This window comes from Chrysemys picta, chromosome 11 (genome assembly GCF_011386835.1).
Source record: "Chrysemys picta bellii isolate R12L10 chromosome 11, ASM1138683v2, whole genome shotgun sequence".
Taxonomy (NCBI): domain Eukaryota; kingdom Metazoa; phylum Chordata; order Testudines; family Emydidae; genus Chrysemys; species Chrysemys picta.
Window position 1 is genome coordinate 55,360,002 of NC_088801.1, and position 20,245 is coordinate 55,380,246.

Genomic DNA, 20,245 nt, shown 5'->3' on the forward strand with positions numbered 1-20,245 from the left:
CACAGCAGCAGTTCAGTGGGTTAATTAACTGGAACAAAGGGCATGAAAAAGACACTACAAAAACAAAAAGTAACTCCTTTCAGAAGTGTCACAGAATACAGTGGTGAGGAATTGAAAGGAATTCCACATTTCAGTATTTCAAGTTGACATCATTTAAATTCAAAGTATTCAAAGACAAAAATAAAGCCCTTCACCCATCACACTCTGGCAAAGATTCAAGAGTGCAATAACAGGAAGGAAATGACCTCAAGATTAAACTCTTTCCTGAAGATCTCATTAATCCCACTGTAAAATGATGTGCATTTCACACTCATCTACATCTTACGTGCATCCTTTTTATACATTACTTGATGGCCACAGCACACTTCTACATTTCTTCTGCAATCTCTCTTGGAGTGAATGGTCTCTACTGTGCAATACAAATGCCAGGATATCATGGTCCATGCATACATATCTTATGCAACACAGCCTGAATTTCTAGAATATTGAACCACAAAAGGCAACTAGAATCTAAAAACAAACAATGCATTATGTGCTATGAAAGAAATATTATTAAAATATTTTTTTCTTAGAGAATAACAGTCACTAAATTATCCCTTACCTAAATCATAGGTGTGTTGTGAGGTACCGGTAATTAAATATTTTGAAGTGTTTTGTCATCTTCACATAGAAAGATACCCTACAGAAATGCAAAGTATTGCTATATCTTCCATCATTTAGCTTTTGATGGGTAAGTATTTCATATTTTTAGGGAGAAAATAAGAGGATGACAAAAATAGCAAGAAGAGAAATACTGTGAAAAGAGTAGGTAAGAAAAAGGAAAACTCTGTTCTTCATGCTGTCTTTCTCATTCTTTTTTCCTCCCCACACAACCATTTTTGCTTCCTTCTAACTTTTAATTACCATATTACTTCATCTCAGCTTCTTATATCAACTAGTTTTCCTGTAATTCAGTTCCTAATCTACACACATAAGCTTGCAACATAGAGGAGGTACAAATCAAGGAGTGGTAGTAAGGAGCTCTCTTTTTCATCCATTTCTTGACCAGTCTGTACATGGCCCCAATAGGAAGTAGGTATTAAAAGAGGTTTACAAAACTGCTACTATGATGTCAAAGTGTGTGCCATTCAAACAAGCTTCCTAATATTTTGTAGACAGTTAACATTATTGTACTGTAACAGTCATTAGGAAATGTATAACTCTGAATACCTTATTCATTTTGCTTCTAAAAACACACAAAGTGGGCCTAACTGTTTTCATTTATTTCTTACTCTCCCCAAACTTTGATCAGAGTCAAGTGTAGTTTTAGGAGTCAGGTGACAAGATTATGGAGGGAAATGTTAAACAAGCCTGAAGGCCACAAACAATATCATTCTGGAGCAAGGATGATTACACAACACGCTGGTTGACATGTTGAGTTGCATCTACACAGCTAGCATCATGTATTATCCACTTCTGAGAAGGCTTGTTTTAAAAAGAAAGACAAGGGCAAGCTGCTGTTACATGTGTCTTTTTTAGAGTGTCTGGAGATTTACATTCTCATACGGTTAGGAATTTTCTATTAACTTAATCGGATACTTTTCTGAAGGAAGCAGAATGTGTGCACATATAATGGTTTTCTTTGGCAATACTTCAACTACTCTGTTTAAAATGAACAAATAAATGTCACTGCTATTATTTTCCACCTTGTGTTAAGACACTGTGTACATATCCTGGCTGAGCTAGCCGTGCTATTGAGTAAAGACGACATTCTTCCCTCTCCATGTTAAAAGGTCTATAGGGATGATAGGCTTTATCACAGGAGACCCTCTGCTGCTCCATGCATCATGGCCTTTTGGGTGGCAGAGTTAGGTGCACCGTAGAAGGCAGGTTTGGCAGTTCAAATGGAAAGCAGAGATCGAAAGTACAAGGCATGTTCCTGTTGAACTAGGCTCAGAAGCACTCCCTCCCAGGACTGTAAGATTATGTCCCCTGCCACACTGCTTCTGGCTGATGTCCATTGCTAGCCAAAGCCCTTTAGTTTCTTTCCAGTTTTTAAAGTCAAAACTGTTTTCTTTAATCTTGTCTCAATCAATGTTAAAAGAACAGCTACCAATGGAGACTCAAGTCAACAGAGGCTGCTGTTCAACAGGTTTGATGATCAGGTCACTGACTTAGGCACCTGGATAAGGACATAAGAATGTAACTTGAGGCCACCCATTTTTGAAAATCTCAGCCTTCGCACAAAATTAGGTCAGCACCTGTATTATCACCATTTCAAGTGACAAGCACACCAGAATACCATGACTCATAACACTGATGTCTCCTACTTTTTACAAATACGTATCATATTGAACTTCACTTTACTACTACAAAGACCCCATCCTGAAAAAGGCTGAAGCTTAACTTTATGGTTAACGTTATGCACTGAATAGTCCCATTGATTTCAAAATACACACAATAGTAAAAATAAAGCTCTTGGAAGTTTAATAAAAAACAAAACTATCAGAACATTTTCTACAATATTCAAATTCCTAGCTTTCTCCCCCCTTCTTCAACTTTTCCATAGAAGAATTCCAAAAAGTATATGTCAACTTGAGGATGATAAAGCACAGAACTAATAGCAAAACAATCATAAAGAGGATAATATTATAGGTTCATTAACCTAGATTTTTTGTTGTTTTGTATCTAACAAACTGCCTTGTATTTAAATCTCTAGGATCATATATGCAGTTTACCTCCCCCCACACTCATATCCACAATGAAAAAACTGCTGAGCCAATGAGCTTTCATGCTTAAAAAGGAATCTCATAAAAATACTTTCAATAAAAGGAGATGCATTTGTTAGTTGCAACCTATTTAGAGATTAGCAAATACAGCCTGAGTACTCGGTTTTTATCCTGGCTTTTATCTCTAATGAACTGGACACACATTATTCTGTCTACAATTAATTTACCTGAACTACAAGTTTAGATGCAATGGAGTGAGTTTTCAAAGCATGTTGTGTATTTACTTATACCTTACGTCCCACAAAAAACACAAATATGTATATAAAAAATACAAACAAACTCAAAATATGGCTTCCCGTGCTCACACCAGCTGGCATAAGGACTTTCCAAGGGAAGAAATGCATTGTGTGACATTAACCTGCAATCTAAGCTTCTCGTAGAAGGTTTTGCATAATTTCCCCTCTTAATTGCAGTCCTGTATAGCATCAGGTATGCATTTTTTGCTGACAGCACTTCAGCTATACTGGTAAAACACTCCTAGTGCTAGATGTGTATATTATACTGGCAAAATGCTCCTAGTCTGGATGCAGCTAATAACAGCAAAACTGCACTTTTATTGGTATAGCTTATTACAGCTCCTCTGAGGTAAAAAAAGCTATGCCAGCAAAAGTGCAGTTTTGCCAGCATAACTTTATTCACACTAGGGGTTTTTCTGTCATAACTATGTTGCACGGGAATCACACCTCTCCCTATCCCTGACTGACATAGCTATCCTGGCAGAAGTCTGTAGAGTAGACATGACCTAGGTATCTGATAAAAAGTTATGCTGCATGTTGTGTAGTATGAATGGAGGATTTTAATCTTGACATTAAGTGACCTATTGCTTGCATAAAGTTGAAACTCTACTGGGAAACAAAAATTCAAATGGTGAACAAGGGAAAAGCAGTAGAACCACCCACAATCCATGGAGAGTTGTCAATAGGATAGAATTTGTATACTATAAAAGGTGTGACTGATTTTTTTTTAAATGAAGCAATTATAGGACTATGTGCCTGAATAGCATAAGGCAGTGAGAGATATTAAACATATATTTTACACTTATTTTACTTCTAATTTCTTGGGGGGGGAGGAGTTGGTTATTTATTTCAGGGCTCCCAAAGTTTCAGAGAGCAGTCCTCAAATGCACTGAGACACTCTACAGTATGATGCATGCCATGACTTCATACACAGCAGAACTTCACTCATGCATAGAGCTATGCAGCATATGGGGATTTTTGTACAGGGTGTACTCTAAGATAAAGGATACAATAAAGCTGATGTCCAAAAGGGTGGGAAATAATTTTTAAAACTTAATGAAATCCAAAACAAGTGTACATGCAAGAGAACTGCATACAAGTACAATCAAACCTTGAAGTTCATCAAGATCAGCAGCTGCAGGCCAATTACGGTCTACAAATACATTTCAAAAATCAAACATATCCAGAACAGGAACTTCAGGCCCAATCCTGCTTTCATTAAGTCAATGAGACTTTTCCCACTGATCACAATAGGAGCAGGAGCAGGCCCTTGGATCTTGTGATGCTCAGTTGAGACCATCCAAATGGCAACTTGCCGAGCCATCTGCTTATGAGTTAACATTAAGTACCTTCAGTCCCACATACATATCTCCCATACATAACTTATTCTTCAAAAAGACTTTTGTTTTTGTGAGCAGACAGCAAAGAAGAGTGCTGTAAGTGAGAGACATTAAAATAGATTCACAAATGGCCGCATTCTACTTTTGCATTGTTTACTTGTAAATCTCTAAAAATATCATTTTGAAATGTTATGAAACATACATCTGCCCTTTAAACGCTGTACAGTGTTTACTGAAATGGGACAACAGCACAAAAGGCTGGTATGTTGCTGCAGTATGTTTTTCTAAGCTTAAAATGACTGACAAATTGTTCTCAATTCTTTTTATTATTAAAAATATCCCAACAAATATAATCAGATATACATCAACAGAATTACTTGGCAACTCTACTAAAATATTTTGCTTGGATACATTAATATGATTGCACTACCAGCATGTTAAGCTTTTCTCAGAACTACACTGTAAAATATGACTCATGTTGGCTACCTATGAAGCAGAGTAGGGTATTTCCAAAACATACTTCCCACATCTTTGCTATTATAAATCTGGAGATTTGCAGAGAACAATTTTCCTGTATCCTTCCTTCCTGTTTTTCTGCCTCCTGCCCCTTTCCTCGAGCATTAGCAGTAGTACTGACTGCACAGGGGACTACCCCACTCGATAAGCACCCTCTAACACCGCTGCTACGTTGTTATCAGAAGTTCCTGTAACTGTGACAGGCATGACCCATGAAGGGACTCAGATGTTACTGAAAAGTTTTTCTCCTTAGGCTGGCTTTAGATAAAATGCACTTCAGGTTTTATATGGATGAAGTGCAGAGGAAGGGATTGGAAAGGTGAGACCCCTGAACCCTGACCGGGGGTCTAGCTGGAATACAGCTCCCTGGGCCACTTTTATAGAATATTATGGGCACTGGCTCTATGTGAGCGCCTCAAACTGGCCCACTCCCTGGTCTACCCATCTACACTGAGTTAGGTAGGCTGTCACAGAGATTCCCCTGTAGCTTTCAGAGAGTGCAAAAGCTGCACATCTGTTTCTGTGGTGCCTCTCACAAAATAAAATGGAATTTTGGGTATTTTATTTTAATTTTCCTTTTGGTGAAGAGTTGACACTGACTGGTTTGTTAGCGAATCTTTGACATGAGGGTTAGGATTCAGAGGCTTTTTGGAAGAAGTATGTTTTCAGACGGGTCTGAAGGAAGAAAAAGTGGGGGAGGTATGTCAGGCTGCATCAAAAGGTGAGTTCCAGTTGTAGGGACTGCAGCAAAACAAGCCCACTCACCGGAGTAGACTGGCTACATTCATAAAAAGAAGCTACACACAAAAAGAAGCCATGAAATACACAATACTTCTGAAAGTATCCATTATAATCAATTACATGCACTTACACTCATTTCAAAAACATAACCAAAAAAACTCAAGTTTGATAAAATTCGTTCAATGTTTCAGTAAACACGGTCATACTACCAAAATGTTCTGCTGTGATTAGAGGGAGTCGCCCCAATTCCCCTTGCCTCACAACTCCTTGATAATATGTATTTCAAAGAACATTTGCACTGATTTTAGGTTAACGATCAGATACTGTGTCTACCCACATCTTCCTATCCCTAGAGCCTGGTATGCTGATCCTGGTTTATTACATGAATCTACAGTACAATGAAAAGGGCTTTCATAAATTAGTTTTAGAGGTCAAAAACTGCAGTTGACGGCAGAAGGCCTCAAAACAACTACCAAAGCAATGTTAACTGCTGATCATACTAATGTGTCAATTAAAAACAGAATAAGGGTTATTTCTACCCCTATTAGAATTTGATAAATGCCTCAAAAGTTTTCTACAACTATTTGCTAAAAAACTGAATTCACTTCTGTATTGTTTGAGAAGCTTTTCAGCTCATTTTCCATTAATATTTACTGGCAGAAGTGTCTGCAGAAAACAGCAAAATTATTAACAAATATTAGATAATATTCATGGAAAGCAAAGTATAAACGCAAATACTCTTTAGGTCAGGGACAGTCTCTCACTGTGTGTTTGTACAGCACATAGCACGATGAGATTGCAATCTTGGTTGAGGTCTCTAGGCACTACTATGATACAAATTAAAACACACCCTGGAGTATTGGCACTTGATTTTAAGAGTTCTGTTCATCAAATTAAGAAACACAGACAATACCATGTGATCTGTATGTACAATCACAACTACCCAACAGAGTTTGAATTTCAAATATTGAACGCATGTGACAACATTAAATGAAAGATCTACAGACCAAGACATATTCAATAAAGTTGTTCAGAAAATAATAAACTTTGGAAAAATCACTCTGCTCGCATACATGCTGCAAACAAAAAAAGGTTAACTTCATCAAATAACTTATTTGCTACACATTATCTACTCTGCTCTAGCAACAAGAAAATACAGGTCAACAGGTTAAGAAAAATATTTCTTGATAAAAACCACCACTCAGGTGGCACTAAGAGGCTGGAATCTAGCCCCAGCTGACTAGCTGGGAATTCCCCTGGTGTGGCAGAGCTCTCAGCTGGTGTGAAGCCAGTTCCTACATCAAATGGTCTGCCTCACTGCATTGGGGACAGGAGGGGGACAAGTCAGGTGGAGGGCAGAATGCACCTGTGCATCACCAATTACCAAATGGCTTGTGGTACACCAGCTGGAAGAGTAGTAGTTAGTGATGATGACAGTAGTCAGTCAAGTAGGACATGCTCTAAATTCTGCGGCTTGAGAATCAGGGATTCATAACCAGCTCTCTGACTACTCCCTCAATTGCTCCTATGAGGAGCTGATCTTGGTACAAGAGAAAACCAGGCCAGAGTATTCAAGAGCCCATTCTGTGGATTTTTGTCTTTTGGAAACGAATTCAGTATTTTCAGAGGTGCAGAATGACAGCACAATACAATACATTCTGGGTCACACTGATTTACAGCAGCTGAGGATCTGGCCCAGTCTGTGTGCATGACAGAACAGTAGTTTTCTTTTAGTTCTGTGTCCTGCGTAAAGCCAGCAGGCTTGGAACATTTTATTTGTTTGGTTTTTTAAATAATAACGCTCACCTGGGTTCCCAACAGGTAGATTTAAATTTTTGCATGAACCAACAGTGAGGAAAGCCAATGCCAGACACACTCCACGGTTCCTGTTAAGATCAGTCTAACCTTTCACTTACGTCCTGATGTTTCTACTGTTGATTTATATAAAGTTTGTCAAAATCAACAGTTAAATTTTTTTATGTTTAAAACTAACATTGGTGAAACGTGCCAGAGTGAAAGCCCTGGAGACTGTCCACAGGCAGATATATTATGGGGAACAGCAGTATGAATTGCTCTACATTTACCCAAGGGGATCACTTTTAGAGAAGACAGAGAAGTTAGTTCAGTTTGTGTCCCCATTTAGGGCATTATCCCACTGCTGAAGTCAATGGGACCTTTCTCAATGATTATAAGGGAAACAGGATTGAACCTTCAGTTCTTATTTTTCCTGAAAATGCCAAGAACCCTATCAGTTGCGATGGTGATTTCTTGTTGGACTGTTTTAAAATTTGATACACAAATAAATCAATTCTCTGCCTTCAACCAATTCTGAAGGGTGTTTGACATTATGTACAGTTCTTTTGTTGATCTTATTTCTGTTAGCCATCACATACAGAAAGGTCAAATGGAGCAGACAAAACTAGTTTCTGCAACGACATGTTATTTTAAGAGACTATAATTACATATTTTACATGATAGTCAGCAAACACATTTGTGTTTGGAACAATCACAGAATGTTCAAATTGCTCAACAGAACAATGTCTTATTGCACACCCTAATGTTTTAAAAGCTACTCGTTATCAGAAACCCATGCTTCAGAACAATAAGAAAGAACAGTACCCTCTGTCATTAGAGCACCTCCAAAGGGAACAATATGGAGAAACATCTTATTAGGAGACTAACTCAGCACAGCCTTAGGTTTTGTATTCACTACTAAATGCGGTAGCGAATGCATATTAGATACCCCCCTGTAAAATCCCAGTACACATTAGGCACTGTAGATTTACCATGAGGTAAACTGGGTGATGTCAACGACAGCTGGTTGATGTATAGTGTTGATCTTACCTAGATACCTCGTGGTACACACAAGTGCCTTGTCTCCATTAGGGTTTTACAGCAAGATAACTGCTGCACATTAGTACACACCTTTATGGCAGTAAAGAAATAGTCTTATTAAACAGGGGAAGTGTTTGGTTCCCCATTAGACTTTGCTACGAAACTGGCTAAAGAGCTATAACCCAATTAAAATTGTGATTTTCATTTTTTAATCAATGCTCACAACAACAGTGTGTACATGGTGAGATCAAGTTCAATTATTTATAGATTTGAACCCAACACTATTGTGACTATGAGATCTACATCAATGCCCTGGCCGACGAAGCAGAGGATGGCCTGAAATACAACAATCTGCATCCTTCCTTCAGAGCCACCACATGCCTAGCTGGCATCCATAAACAGCCTTCTAACATGCTTATCATGAAACCAGACAGCTCTCCCTGCTTATCAATACATGAGGACCTGTACAGATGGAAAACACCTTATTAAAGCATGGTGAGCCATGCCCCTGCTGACTACTACCCAGAGCTATTTGAGCTGGCAAACTGCACAGCTGCAGATCCAGGAATGAACACTGATTCTCCGTCACACGAAGAAATATGAAAGTCCATCCAAAAGTTACGAAATGGACAGGCTGTTTGACCTGATGGTATTCCATACGAGCCGCTCAAACATACTTTGGAATCAGTGAGCACTGGCCTGCATCATCTGTTCTTAACAGTGTGGGCATCAAACAAAGTATCAGCGGCATGGCAAGATGGCACCACAGCGCCCCGGTACACTCTCGAACCAAGTGTGGCAACTACAGGCTGATCTCATTGTTAGTGGTCCCTGGAAAGGTCTTTACTCATGTTCTTCTTGGCAGGATGCAGCAGCTCCTTAACAGACATTGTTGTCCATAGCAATCAAATTTTCCTTTTGGGTGATCGACAAAGGACACCATCCTTCGCCACTGGCTTCTGGCTGAGCTGCACCGAGAATTTAGCCACCTGCTTCACATGGCATATAGATAGATAGATAGATCGATAGCTATCAAAGCAGCTTTTGATTCAGTCAGCAGGTCAGAACTCTGGCTATATCTGGTACGTGATCTTCACACAGGTACAAGACTGCCATGTTTCTACACAACCTCACGTGTGCAGCTGGGATGCATTGTCACTCCGGCACTATTCTGTCAAGCTATTGACTAGATTTTAGGTCTTGCCACTCCACTCATTGGAATCAAGGCTAGTCAAGAAGCCTTCACTGACCAAGACTACACTGACAACGCTGCCCTGCATATGGAAGAGTCACAGAATTTCAGGTCCACCTTCCAAAATAGTCTAATGGCAGAAGACCAAGGCCCAGAACCTCAGAACTGGGCCTCAGAATCTCTAGTGCAAGTGGGGTTGAGTACCATGGAGAGCGTTGAAGAGTTCCTCTACCTAGGCTACAAGCAGAGTTCAACCATTCACAGGAACCTGGACATTCTTCAACAAATAGGTCTTGCCAGCTCCTGCATGAAGGCCATGTCTTCCTTATGAAGACAAAAATGTCTCTGAACTTTGTCTCAGTGCAAAATCTATCACACCCGTGTATTACCTGTATTATTATACGGGTCAGAAACCTGGATCCTCTTATAGGCAAACTTGGAGGGGCTAAATAATCCATATGTGCTGTCAGCACCAAATCCTGAACAAATAAATGGTTCGACTGTGCAAGCTGTCATCATCTTGCAAAGATCTTCCCGCTGGAGAGTGGGGGAAGGACCTTGGGGTTACTCTTCTGAGCAGCTGTCTTGCCCAGAGAACGAGGGGATACCAGGCTCTTCTTGCTCTGTCTGCTCTGGATCCCTGTCTGTAGATCTCCACTGCCACTGCAGCACAGAGAAGAGGAGGGGAGGGGCTGGGCAGCTACCTCTGTGGTCAGCAGACATGGCAGGGAGCCCAGGCTCCAACGGCCAGGTGGGTAGCTTCCCTGACCCTTTGACACTGTGCTTCAAACAACATTCCCCTCATGTGTACGTGTGTGTGGTGGGAGATGAGGGAATAAGCCACCTCACTTGCTGATCCTGGGGCCTGATCCAGTCACCTGTGCCAGTTTCTGGAAACCCTGCCTATTCCTGAACACTTGAGAGAGGCCTGGGTCTCCAGAGAACAGGCACAGATCTCTATGCAGACACTTAATGAGCAGGGCAGATGCAGGAGACACAATGTCTGGTTTTCCCCCTCAGAGTTCTCTGCCATGCTGCATTCTGCATAGGCACATGGAGAGTCCCAGCCACTGAGGAAAAAGAGAATCCTCTGCTGATAAAGGCTGACCCTGACAGCCTGGTTATTGTATCCTTCTTGTTCTTCTCCTTTAAATTCCTCTCCAGCAGGGACAAGCTGGTCTGTAGACAAAATCAAGCAGTTTCTCAGGAGGTGGAGCTACACTTGCCTCTGATTGACAGGTTTGGTCTGCATACAGCCACGTACCCAATGTCCTGGATCTGTGGACCTCATTACAAATAAAGAAGAAAATTTGATCAGTTTTGTTAAGACCAACTACACACCATAAACCAAGTTTCAGCCTCTGACTGGTAGTAACATTTCAGTTAATTCCAGTTCTTTTAAAATCAGAGATTTAAAATCTTTTGTAAAAGGCAGTTAAATGTCCAGGTCGTGCATGATGAGAGGAACAGTGATTATTTTCTGTTATTGCAATACAAATATTTCATTTTCATGTATGGCAACAGTAATCTCATGTTGAAAAGTTAACACCAGAGGCCCAATCCTGCAAACACTATACACGTGCAAACTGTGGACTACGACCTTAAAAAGGCATTTTTAGCTGCCCTCTGGTTTTTGTGCAGGCATATTTGCATATGCAAAACTCATAATTATTTGCGCAAATGGCCATTTGTGAATAAAGACTAGATGCCCATCTCATTTGCACAAAGGCCTCTTTTTTTGGAACTGGTAAGCACATGGCAATACAGTACCAAGCACCATACCAAAGGAAACTCTACAGACATCAGAAACAAGGGGAAGGAGTGTGTGAATAACTCTGTTCTGTCCTTTTTAGAAGCTATTTTGTTCAACAGTAAAAAAAAAATCATAACATAGTTACATATATTAAAGTCAAGCAGAAACAGTATAGCCCAGAAATAGTTAAGGAGTTTTGCATATTCTGAACTTCCAAATGCACTTTCAAAGATGTTATTTTTCCAAGCCAGGCATGCACAGGAAATTTTATTAGTTCATTTCTATTTCAGTGCCTACACATTTGTACTGTCCCTGACCTGACACTGGCTATTGGCCTGGATCCCGCGTTTTGCGTAACATGTCTTTGAGATCTTTGCTGAGGAGCCAAAACACAATAAGTCTAAATGTGCCCAACAATTTGTCACATAGGTTAGTACGTGGCTGGGTGCACCCAACTCTGCTCTGTATTCTATTTGGACCCTGTCCATGTGTACCTCATCCCTAAGCTAGAAGCAAGAAAGTGTGCTGACCTGCAGGTCCACGGTCTCATTTCAAGCATGTGTTATCCTTTTCCTTCCTTCTTTCAGAGCGTATTACAGCTCAAAATTTCTCCAAGTTACACAAGCACTTCTGCAGACCCAGTACATTTGCTCTTTTAAAATGTCGGCCACCGCTCTTTCATTGCTCCCACTTCCAGGGCTCCCACTATCTTTCCCACATCTCCATCCACAGCCATTGCAGCATCCAATCTCCAAAAGAATTCAAAATAATGAAATAAAAGCCTTAAGGTTGCATTCTTCTTTATGAAATAAGGAGGTAAATTGTTATTACATACATTTACCAGGGTACACTTTCCAGGGCTTAAAGTTATTAATAATACAAATATATAGGGCAGAGCCCCTGATACCTGCAGCTTTAAGGCAGAGCATAGAGAGGTACTGTATCTAACTTCTATAAAGAGGAATCCTCCATATTATGAGCTCTGCAAACAGAAACAAACTTGTAAAATATTAATCTTCATTTTTTATACATGTGGTCCCCTACCACTGCTGCAGAGGCACGTGACTGCTGCTTTCTTCATTCAGCTGTTTTAAGAAAGATTAATAGATATTTGTGCAGCCTCTTCATAACTACTTAAACTGCATGAACCACCAGGGCAGAACCGCAGTGGGACTGGCAGCTGTAGCTCCTATTGCCTGCTGCTGCTTCAACTCTAAAGGTCAAATTAAAAAGCTTATGATTCAAACTTCCAACCTGATCTCTGTATCTATCCCTGGAGTGCAAGTTCAAGGCATGTGAATTTGCTTCACATGATTACCAGTCACAGAAAAAACACTTGAGACAATGTGAACACCAGAAGGAAAAAGTACGCATTATCTTCAAAATAATTTCCCAGCTATATCTGCTGGGGATTGCGGGGGGAGGGGTACAACCCATAAACACACCCTTGCAGGGACACCAGCTAGAAGTGGAGTAGCCACGGACGACCTTGCGATACCTAGCCACGTGTGCGAACCATGGATAATTGAGCTAAGTAGGAAATTCTCCTCATTAAAGAGCTAAGTGTTCCAGCATTGCCGACATGAGACAGAAGCCACCAACTGACTGGGTGAGCTGTTTCACAGTAGGAGTGTTCCATGAGGAAACATTACTGCTCTGAAAAGCATTTCTTCATCACTGGATGTTTTTTCTTCTACATGATGCTTCTTATTTTCTTCATTGTGGTGACTCGCCATACTCATTTGGGACACTGCATGCAGTATTTTAAGCAGCCTATGTTAACTTCTTATATGGCCTATCTACTTCGGATGACATTTACACTCACATAGTGGACCAACACAACAACAATGCACCACTTGAGTCCCACTTCAGTCATTTAAATGCACAGGGGTGAATGAACTTTGCCCTTAACAAATAACGGGTAAAGGAAATAATAAAAAATAATTAAATGATGCAGGGCTTTCTGTAGATCAAAAGGCATGTTGCTGCATACGAGCCCACCCACCCTCTGCATGGTTCCTGAAACAGACTGTTCATAACATTTGTTTCTGATGAAATATTAGAAGTGACGATATGCTACAATACAAATAGTTCAAGCCTCTAAGTAGCAGCAAATCTGATCAAATTTGCTGTACGTATCTCCCCGCTACAAAAATATTTAGCCATTGGATTTTAATTCGTCTTGCTGGAATGAATTGGAGTATAAAGGCGGTTAAAGTGTATATGGATTTGACTCTTTACATGAAGTGTGGCACTTTAACAAATATGTAGATATATCACACGCAACTCCAATAATATAAACCATTATATATGATTAAAATGTAGAGTTCAGTTTAATTAGTACTATTAAACACTACATGCTTTGTAACTCTAGTCTAGTGATTAAAGCAAAATACATAGAGGGCAGGAAACAAAAATGGAAAAGAAAGGCTTCAGGCTCATATTTTATTCCTTAAAGTTTCTTTCTTGCACTTTATCTCATATGTGGCTAAAAAGGTTGTTCATAGCCTTTTATCCTTAATAAAGGTTGATTTATCTGCTTCTTAGTCAGTCTACCACAATTCAGATTTGCAGATTCTTGATTTGGGCTGAGCAGTCTCTTACAGTGCAAGCCTCCAAAGTTATTGTATCTAAAATAGCCACACTAAAGGAAGGGAAATTGTTGTTTTGTTTCTGTACAATTATAGCTCAGAATTGGGGGATTATTTATACTCCATTTCTATGATGCTTTCTGTTACTGGTTCTTAAACCACAGTCCTTTGACCAAAGGCAGTCTGCAGAGAAGAATGGAGTGTTTATGGGTCTAATTCATTCTTTCCTGCTACTAAATCACATTAAAAACAGCTAAATACTTTTCTAATACTTTCCCATGTAAACAACTGCAGCAACTACCACAAGGATGCTGTGCAACTGTGAATGGGAGGCAAAATGGTCCACAAGAAAGCCTCTATTTGTTGTGGTCTGCCCTGTGAAAAGGCTTGAGGAGCACCGTTTTCTGTAACTAACTGGAATTATTAAATACTGATCTTGCTCTGCAGTGTTGAGTATATGTATTCATAATGAAGTTTAATTTTTTTAAATCGCAACCACACCACTATCATCTACCCCACTCTGCTTCTTTCATAAACTGTATGCTGAATGTCTAAATCTGCAAACTACTTGACACATCCCTTTTTTAATTTATAGTGCAACTTTCAGGGGCCTGCATCCTTACCATCTGAGGTTGTGATCTCATAAGCAAGGACAGTCCAGTCTCATCAGTAGTGGGAATGAAGACTTATGTGGAGAACCAAGATGTTGCAGGAAATGGTGCTGGCAGCTCAGTATATAATCCTCTTCTTTCTGAGTCAGTACAGAGTCAGTTCTCCAGTATGATAGCAAGAAGCATCATGCAGTTGCAAGTACCAAGTTTTGGATGAGATTTATAACCTGAACCTTTGTGATGAGTGTTGCAAGAGAAGGGGAGTCCTGACCAAATTCCAATGTGATTAATTGTATTTGGCCGATTAGACTTCCCAGCACTTTCGTTTGGATACCACATTCAATTCTTGTCTTCAACCATTGAGTAATGCAGTTACATACCATTAACAGCTGCCATGTTTCACGTTTGAGATAGCAATATTTCCATGGCAGTATTTCAAACAATGAGTAAAAGGACTTCTATTTATACTGTATATGGCTTATAAAGGGTGTAAAACACTTTCAGATTTTTCTAGATGAGAAGGAATAACAACCTAAATATAACTATGTGCAATAAATATATCATCAATAAATAATACTGCCTCCTCTTGGACCTGTCTCTAGAGAAATAAATGGAAGACTACCACATGTTCATCATTTATCTTTTAATTCCACTCATGCAACAGTGTTTATCCACCACGCACGGGAAACGCAAATAACCTTTTCTCCTCCCATTGTTTTAAATCTCTTACAGAGAAAAATATTGGCTGTTTGGCATTCCCTTCTTATTGTTCTACCACTCGACACATAGGAGATAAACCTTGCACCGGGAACAACTTTTAAGAAGCCAAATATGACCATGGGGAATTGCCTCCTTTGGCATTATTCTGCACTTTCTTCTCTCTTGTAGTCTCACATTCCCTAGATAATTAGGGGCTCTGGAAAAGCTAGCAATGAACAGATGGGATCCCTCAGTGTTTTGTATTAGTTATTTTAATCATTACTACTTTTCTTTTCCTTCTTTTGGAAGTGTTTTGGACAGGGCACATTTGGCACAAAATTCCCTTGTTTGTCTCGAGTATTTTGCTTCACTATCACCCTGTCTGTTATCTGGGGTTGGCAGTGCACATCCATAGAGGATGTGTGACTGTCACAACTGTTCCGAACCAGCTGGCCAGGACTGATGTTCTTGGTTTGAAATCAGAGTTTTCCTTCTTCTATGTGGTCTCCCTGCCACAGCTGTTGAGCCCCACCTGCCTGATAAGAAGCACAAAGAGGTGGTGAAGTAACTTTCTCAATCACCCAGCAGGTCAATGACAGAGTCAGGAATAGAACCCAAGTCTCCGAAGTACCAGTTCCGTACCTGCTTCACTATGCCACACTGCCTCTCCCACACACACACACCCCTGTTTTGTCTCTAATGAAGAGAATAATTTAGATCGTTTGTATCACGAGCTCTTGACCTCTCAGTTGACTAACACGCCAGACAATGGAAAATTTGCTCACACACTTCAACTATGGAAATGCAAGTCAACATTTTTGTAATGAAATGTTTCTTGCTACCATCATATGCTCATCAGACCATAACAAGCTGGTTAATTAGCAATGGATGTGCAGGTCACAAAGTCCAGATCTGCATCCAGATCCCAACTTCCCAAAAGTTCAGCAGCACTTAGATTCTGTATTATGGTTCGGCTCGTGAGGTTTGGAGCTGGTATCTTGTTAGATTCCACCTCTAAATGTTAAACAATTTTAAGGAAATAAACTTTATCTACTCAATGCATAACATGAAACATACATTTTACAAAAATAGTATTTTCTCATCTATTTTTAAACTAACTACTTATGATTGTAGTCAGATGCCAACTCAGTGACTTGGCAGCAGGCAAACACCCACTCTTGGGGTGTTTGCTCCTCAGGATGGAAAAGAGTATGTTGTGTGCTCGCTCTCAGAGGGCAAACACGTGTCTGCCTTATACCATTAGAGGATATATGCAATGTCTTCTGAGATAGTTCCAGAGGAAGCTTAAAAGCCTAAATGTATGTTTTTAGCAAGCAACAAAATGACTAGTGATTACAAGTACATTGCATCTGCAACATTTCAGCGCCAAAACTCAAAATACTATATTAAGGACACTTGGTATGCAGCTATGCCTCTGTATTTACATCACACCTCTTGAGCCATCCTGAATCCCAAATTTCATATCAGAAATTCTCCTTGTCTCTTCATAATCTGTAGCTTTCACACATTAGTGACCGGAATTCTGAAATCAGACATTAAATCAATGTTAATTATTTAATTAATGGAGATATCCCATCTCCTAGAACTGGAAGGGACCTTGAAAGGTCATCGAGTCCAGCCCCCTGCCTTCACTAGCAGGACCATGTTCTAAAATGAAGCTCAGAGTTTTTTAAAATATTTTTCCAAAGCTATTTCAACATATGGAATACAAGAATATTCTGAGTCCTCACTACCTTTTTTCAAAGAATACCTATGAATTCATATCCATGGAGCATGGGATTCTTGAATTCAGTATCTTCAGACTAGTAAGTGGTTTATTTCAGGAGGCTGACTCACTTCCTTCAAGCTTTTACAGCTATCTATGTGAGTGAAAAAAAGTCAGAAAACTTAGAAGTACTCAAGGAAATGAACCAACACATCCTGGAAGAAATACATCCAATGCGAACACACAATGAGATAGATAACCCAGCCTAAGACTCATGAAAAAATGAACAGGAGGAAGAGGTTTTAAAATACCTTAGACATTTCATCCAAAACAGCAACTTTTGTTTCCCTGAACATACTGTATTCAAGAATCATATGTTCCATGGATATTAATGATAATGTGTTTATATCCATACTACGTCTATATGCCCTACAGACTGTGGAAAAAAATAAGGTATTTTTCCCAAGGAAAATTTTAACTATGTCCCTCACCCCCCACCCCCCCCAAAAAAATACTGTAATCTGAAGTATTTCAAACAAAATATTTCAATACAGAAATGCCACCATAGTGTCTCACAAGAATTCTACTTCAGATGCCCCCATTATGCTCCTATTAGTCTCTATAGGCTGAGGTGGTCCCTGTTTGGGCTGTATCTCCCATGATCCACCACGGTCTCACTTATTCATGAGGGTAGACTGTGCATCACGGGAGTCCCATGGCTGCAGGGAACCATGGGAGTTGAAGTCTAACTGAAGATCCTGGCCCATATAGAAGAATGGGAACAGGAGGCAACTAAACTAAAACTCCAGTGAGGCTCTTCCATACAATATATTTAACAAAACATATTGGTTTTCAGATGAAAAATGTTTAGTTTTTGGACAAAAATCTATAATTTTCCGCAGAAAGCAGACACTTTTCATTAAAAAAAACTTCATTTAGTCAAAAACCCAATTTTCAATCAAAAAATTTTTGACCAGTTTTAATATGCACCCTTCCAAGCATCACTCACTCTCCCAGGGTTTCATGCCTAAACTGAGGTCATGAACAAATGTAAAAGCTACCCTTTTCTTATTCTTAGATCCTTGTATTAGTATGAGTAGTGTCCCAAGCAGCAGTGACTCAGTGTCACATCAAAATTAGCTTTCAATCCAGCTGCTTACAAGTGCGTCCAGAGAGTGGATATAAAAATGTACATTTCTGTGGCTGTGTCCACACAGGTTGGAAGTCCTCAGTGCAGTTTAATAAAGTGATATATCTTTAAATACTTTATCTAAATGGCCACTGGTAGAGACACAGATAAATGTTTCCAAGAGGTGGGGGAACAAAAGAGGGGAAGGTTTGTGTCTTTTTTACTATTAATTATTGCTTTAAGAAGGCCTGAAATGTTATTTCTTTTTAGTGTTTTTCCCCTACTTGTTTTTACCTTTGAAATATCAGAGAATCATAGAAATGTAGGGCTAGAAGGGACCTCAAGAGGTCATCTAGTCCAGTCCTCTGCACTGAGACAGGACCAAATATGCCTAAAACCATCCCTGACAGGTGTTTGTCTAATCTGTTCTTAAAAAACCTCCAGTGATGGCATATAAATCAAATAGCATATAAATCAATGGTGCATAGCGAGAAGAAAGTAATGGGCCAGCGTTAATTGCTGGCAAGCATTTGCAATAGATCTGGGATAACACAGATTTTAAAACATAGTTAAAAAGTGACAAGGCCGGTTTGTTTAGCTCTTTAAGCTTTGAGCTTAATGTTCTCCAAAAAATATCTATCCACAACCTTCTTTGAAGCCTATTCCTGTGCTTAGCTATCCTTATAGTTAGAAAGTTTTTCCTAATATCTAACCTAAATCTCCCTTGCTGCAGATTAAGCCAATTACTTCTTGCCCTATTTTTGGTGGATACGGAGAACAATTGATCATCGTCCTCTTTATAAGAACTATTAACATATTTGAAGACTTATGTCCTGGTGTCAGTCTTTTCTCAAGACTAAACATATGAGGAAGTTTAAAAAAAAAAAAACTTCATAAAAGGTTAAGAAAACATGACCTATCATTTTTGTTGTTCTCCTCTAGATTCTCTCTAATTTATCCATGTCTTTCTTTAATTGTGGCCCCCCAGAACCGGACACAGTACTCTAGTTGGGACCTCACCAATGCCAAGTAGATTGGGACAATTTCCTCCCATGCCTTACATATGACCTGCCTGCTAATACACCCCAGAATGATACTAAGGACATAAGAATGGCCATAGTGGCTCAGACTAAACGTCCATCTAGCCCAGTATCCTGTCTTCCAATAGTGGTCAATGCCAGGTGCTTCAGAGGCAACAAAACAGGTAATGTCCCCCACTCCCAGCTTCTGGCAAATAGAGGCTAGGGACACCATCCCTGCCAATCTTGGCTAATAGCCATTGATGGACCTATCCTCCATGAATTTATGTAGTTCTTTTCTGAACCCTGTTATAGTCTTGGCCTTTACGCCATCCTCTGGCAAAGAGCTCCATGAGTTGACTCTGCATTGTGTGAAGAAATACTTCCTTTTGTTTTAAATCTGCTGCCTACTAATTTCATTTTGTGATCCCTAGTTCTTGTGGTATGTAAAATAGTAAATAACACTTCCTTATTTACTTTCTCCACACCAGTTGTGATTTTATAGACCTCTATCATCTCTCCCTTAGTCATCTCCTTTCCAAGCTGAAAAGTCCCAGTCTTATTAATCTCTCCTCATATGGAAGCCGTTCCATACCCCTAATCATTTTTGTTGCCCTTTTTTAAACCTTTTTCAATTCCAATATATCTTTTTTTGAGATGGGGTGACCACATCTGCATGCAGTATTCAAGATGGGGGCATATCATGGATTTATGTAGAGGCAATATGATAATTTCTGTTTTATTATCTGTCCCTTTCTTAATGATTCCCAACATTATTAGCTTTTTTGACTGCCGCTGCACATTAAGTGGATGTTTTCAGAGAATTACCCACAATGACTCCAAGATCTCTTTCTTGAGTGGTAACAGCTAATTTAGACCCCATCATTTGATATGTATAGTTGGGATTATGTAGGGTGACCAGATGTCCCGATTTTATAGGGACAGTCCCGATTTTGGGGGCTTTTTTCTTATATAGGCACCTATTGCTCCCCCACCCCCGTCCCGATTTTTCACACTTGCTATCTGGTCACCCTAGGATTATGTTTCCCCGCATGCATTACTCAGCATTTATCAACACTGAATTTCATC

At 39.6% G+C, this 20,245-nt stretch overlaps 1 protein-coding gene across 10 annotated transcripts in view; it reads right to left on the minus strand.

Moving 5' to 3' along the window:
• HECW2 (HECT, C2 and WW domain containing E3 ubiquitin protein ligase 2) overlaps positions 1 to 20,245 on the minus strand; it is a 258,022-nt gene that overhangs the window by 138,194 nt on the left and 99,583 nt on the right. Inside the window, exon 1 of one of the 10 annotated variants that reach the window (XM_065562034.1) lies at positions 14,596 to 14,745. The exons of the other annotated variants lie outside the window; for them this stretch is intronic. The gene's annotated coding sequence lies outside the window, so the exon portion shown is untranslated. Of the gene's footprint in view, positions 1 to 14,595; positions 14,746 to 20,245 lie in introns of those variants that run through there. 10 annotated transcript variants of the gene reach the window in all.